Consider the following 4,943-nt stretch of genomic DNA (forward strand, 5'->3'; position numbering starts at 1 on the left):
CCCCCAGAGCAGAGGGCAGAAAGGTTATATCCAAACTTGGCAGACCAGGCATGGAGAGAAAATCCAGATGATGAATACGTAGGGTGGAGAAGGAGAGTGCAGGGGAATAATGTCGCCCCCCCCACCGGCCCCATGAGGAAGAAGGGGCTGCAGGAGGAAGGGAAGACGAAGGTGAGGAAGAGCCAGTGGTGTAGTGGTCCCTGGAGAAGTGGGTATACTCTCAGTATTCACCTTTTTTTTTTTTAAGTAGTCCAGAAAAAAGCCCTGTTTTAGAAACAGTGACATGTAAGACTATGATTTAGTTTACCCAAAAATATGTAATTTCTACTTGCACACTATTATAAAATGATCATGACTTGATTAGGAGCAGTTTGTAGTTACTACTGGTCACAAGAGCAGCCTGGATGAATGTAAAATGTATTTATCATGAGGCAAACAGGAAATGGTGTTTCGATTATTTTTTGCACATTTATTTAAATAAAATACTTCAAATCTGAAGGTGACAATGCATCCTTGTTCATATTGCTATATGCTTTGTTTTGAACATGTTCATTTACCGGTAAATCATTCAACAAAATATGTTACAACAATATTTAGTTAACAATTAACAAAAATATATGCATTAACAACACATCAACAGTGATATACTCTCTCAACCCAGCACTGGGTTTCTGACCTTTGCTCATACTACAGTATATTCCAGACAAATTTGCTTTCTGCAGGAGCTTTCACACTGCACTGTCTAGAACGCACCGAAGAGGCAGCACGATGGCTCTTCAACCAGGTCCTTGTATATTTTCTAGGATCAAACTTGGAAGTTGGTGGGCCGTTGATATTAATCATCATCAAGTTTGATATGTTTGAGATCAGAAGGACAGCCCTCTTGTCTGAGCTTATATTGTTCATAAGGCTAAAATTCCTCTCACACTCTGCTGTACCGACAGGGAATGTTTTCATACAGTTCATAAGTGGTTTTAGGTCCTTGGGCTCACTACTGGGCTCTTCCAGTAGGTCCCGCATCCCATTCAGTGCTTGGTCTGTGCACAAGTTAAATCGCTTGCACAGTCGCTTAACTTGTTCTTCACCATGGCGGATGCTGGGCTTTGATGGCCACTTACTCTGATCAAGGATGCTGAGGTCCATGATGGTCTCATCTTCAAAAGACAAGCGTTTCTCCAGATTGTTCACAAGGCTTTGTAAGAACTGGCCTGGATTGATAGACTTCAGCTTTGCATTTGTTTTCAGGGCTATAGACCGATACTCCCCAGTCTGTTTTGCTTCTAAAGCCTCACTATATTTCTCACCTGGACTCTCTTTGAATGACTGGATCACTCTGATTGAGCGTTTCAGCAGATGCTCTGCTCTGAGGAGCGTTATAGAACGAGACTGAAGCTCCTGTGACAGGAGACTTAGTTCATGGAGAGTGTCGTACATGAGGCCAAGGTCACAAATGAATTCTGGACTTTGAACACGGTCTAACAAACCTCTGTACATCTGCCTCTCTTTGGTGGACCTCATCTCATCACTGCAAGCATTTTTAAAGTGCTGCACAAGAGCTCCCAGGGATGTCCAAACAGCACGAACAGTCCGAAAGCTACTGGCCACCCAGCGTACATCCAAGATTCTGCCAATGCGAAGAAGTTGTGAGCCTACTTCAGCTGCTGCATTAACAAGTTCACGTTCATTTTGTTTGACACACTATACAGAGAGTATAGCTTCTGGATAAAAGTTTTAAAGTGATTGACAGAGTTTACCTCATCAACTGCATCTGACACAGCAAGTTCAAGTCTATGGTTCATGCAGTGCCATACAAAAAGCTTTGGGAATCTCAAAGTCAGTCTGGTTGCTACTCCTGACTTCTTTCCTAGCATGACACTGGCTCCATCAGATACAAATGTTACCCAGTTTTCATGAAGCCACTCTTCTGTAAAGCCAGCATTAGTTAAACAGGTGAGTAACGCCTGTAATATGCCATCTGCTCTCTGATTTTCCAGTTCAACAAGTTCCAGGAATATGAACTCAGGGCTTTCTTCTTGAATTGATGCTTTAATAGAAACTGTCATGACAGCTTTGTGACTTAAAGAAGATGCCTCGTCAATTAGGACAGCTAACTTACTGGATGATGCTATAATGCTACTGATGATTTTGCTCTGCATCTCACTAGCAACATGTTGTATTATTTGTGTTGCACTGTAACGTGAATGAAGTATTGAGCCCATTTTTACACCATTCAGTTCCTGCAGCTCAATGAGGCTCTCATGGTCAGAAAAGGGTCGGTTCTTTTTGGCCAGATGGTAGGCTGTTCGAAACACAGCTTCAGTTTCCTTCATGTAGGACTCAGTCATAGTCTCCACTGCATTCTCAATGGCAGCTTCTTTCTGTTGCTCTGCCACCTTCACAGCCTGAGTGTGGGCCTTGGACAACGCATGTTTCCTCACCTTATTTCTCAAGATTGACAAACTTGTTGTTCTACTTCCCTGGCCAGACACTTGAATTTCAAAGTTCATCCATTCTCTTGAGAGCGATACACCTTGTCCTTGCTCCTTGTCGATCCCAATGGAGTTCACACTGCTACAGACCAGACATCCTGCGAAGCATAAACAAACAATGTAACTACTCCTGTATCCACAGCTGTACGTGTGCATGGTCCTTTACACACACACACACACACACACACACACACACACAAAGTTATCTGTGCCCACTGTTTCAGAAGTTACCCAAACTAGCAATCTACCTAAACTTACCCAATTTTTTGTTTTTGGATCCCAACCAGGGGTTCTTGGATTTGAAGTCTTCTGTTTGTTTAGCACTCCACAGGTCTGGCCAGTCATTATTGATGTCTACAGACAACAACAAAACTAATTATGCATCTCCCTGTCTCTCTCTCTCTCACACACTTACACACACACACACACACACACACACACACTACTGTGATCACAATAGTCATCAGCAAGACATGGGTCCCCCCTCTTTACATTAACAATCTGCATAACCAAGTGGAAATATTTTCAGCAAGTGAAGCTGAAGCATACAGGAGATTAGTGAGTGAAATACTTGGGAGAGTTTATTTAACAAAAAAACAACAAATTTAACACAAAATGTTATATAACAGTAGCATTGTAAAAAACAAACATGGATACAGACAAAATAAATAGAAGGGCAATAAAATAAATAACATCACACAGAAATTCAAAATGAGGCTTAATCTGTCAAAATCACCTTTTGTTACAGTGTGAGGCTTCACTTTTCAATAAACTGGAGATGCAATTTACTGCCTGTGTGTTCTGACCTGGTGGTGGTAGACTGGATCCTTCTCTATGCTCACACTGACTTGCCTGGCTAGCTCCCGGTTGAGAGCTGCCAGGGCTGCTGGTTTTAGGGGTGGGGTCTGCCTGGGCCTGATCTGGGCCTGATTTGTGCCTCTTTACAAAAAAAGTCTGCAATATCTCCCTTCCTTTTCATGGTTACCTGTCCCTATACAAAATAAGACAGCCTGATTAGACCTCAATATTGTTTTAGGCTGAATCTTAAACTATTTGTCCCCATTCTTGTGTTTTAACTTACTTAAAAATCAACTACCAGCTTAGCTACTATGCAATTAAACTAGATCATATAGGTTAGTTAGGGCTAAGTAACTTGGCTAATGTTATAATTTAGGGCTTAGTAACTTGGCTAACGTTATAATTTAGACCTTTACAATAATAAACAAGCTTCATAAACATTGAGATAATCAGTTTCATCAGTCTGGTATGAAATTCTTATGAACTGGGTTGATTAAACACTTACTGAAAACCAACAATGCCCCGGTTTCCCCACATTATCCCAATCTACGTAGCTAGCTTCATAACGTTAGCCGACTCGCACTAACTATTGGCGGCAACATCTCTTCTCCTCTAAATGTGCAGTCACTGGCAATTTGCCAGTAGTTTAAAATAATGATTCATTTGGAAACCACCTTAAAACTTACCTCAGAATGATGTCTTCCATCAACTGGGGTGGCACACCGCCGCTTGTGTCCTTTCTTCATCCGTTGTTTGGTCTGCTGCCGTTATCGTAGTCAAGTGGCACCGGCACCTGAGTTTTTTTTTTTTTTTTTCACTGGCACCTGAGGTATTAGCGATATTTTCCTCGGCATGACCCGCCCTACTCTGCCTCTGATTGGCTCATCAGTCCTCATGCCTAAAGTTAACCAATCTAATCAGTGAAAGCAGCGAGTACCAGCCAATTAGAGGCAGAGGAGGGTGGGTCATGGCTTCACTATCCCCGAGGAAGAAAATAGGCAATCTGACTCACAGATATTACTGAATGATGCGCATCAGGGGGGATTTAGAAGTGGGTATACGCAATGCTGACTGAAAAATAAGTAGGTATACGCCGTATACCAGCGTATACCCTGGACTACACCTCTGGGAAGAGCCAGAGGTAGAGGAGTACAGGACAAGGGCAGAGAAAGTCAGACAGGAGGCTAAAAGGGAGAAAGAGAAAAGGAAAAAGCTAGAGAGGCACAGGGCTGAGGCCAAGAGAAAGGGGAACGATGAGTCAGAAGGGGAAGAATCAGATGGGGCTGGCAGTGGTAAGGGTAAAATGGAGCAATCCTATCCCTTAATAGCCCTGCCAAACCCCAGAGCAGGACAAGACAACCAGCCTGATACCTTACAAGTAATACAGAGCATGGACTCAGAGAGATGTAGTGAGAGCAGTGGAAGGGATACCCCACCCCAAGACGGGGGTGCACCAGTTCAGAAGAGATATGGAAGGGGCTGACCGCCAGCTTTAAGCTGAATACAGGGGAACTAGAGAGGGCAGTCAGACAGATAGTGTTAAAAGATTGGGCGGCAGTGAGAGGGAACTGGGTTCCCGGAGACGGGAATGCGCAGGTCCTAGAGTGGGCAGAAGGAGGGGCTTATGGAGATAAATTGGCACAAACTCTGTGATAA

General features: G+C 43.2%; 1 non-coding gene across 2 annotated transcripts; it reads right to left on the reverse strand.

Moving 5' to 3' along the window:
* Positions 1-448: 448 nt before the first annotated feature.
* Positions 449-4,409, reverse strand: LOC121567267. 2 transcript variants are annotated; one of them, XR_006661139.1, is made up of 3 exons: positions 3,974-4,409; positions 2,748-2,843; positions 449-2,587 (listed from the first exon to the last, which is right to left on the reverse strand). It is a non-coding gene; the product is annotated as an uncharacterized LOC121567267 (transcript). The 2 variants fall into 2 exon arrangements; XR_006661140.1 differs by having other exon boundaries at positions 3,226-4,409.
* Between the last annotated feature and the right edge of the window lie 534 nt (positions 4,410-4,943).

Source organism: Coregonus clupeaformis, chromosome 6, assembly GCF_020615455.1.
Source record: "Coregonus clupeaformis isolate EN_2021a chromosome 6, ASM2061545v1, whole genome shotgun sequence".
Classification (NCBI taxonomy): Eukaryota; Metazoa; Chordata; class Actinopteri; order Salmoniformes; family Salmonidae; genus Coregonus; species Coregonus clupeaformis.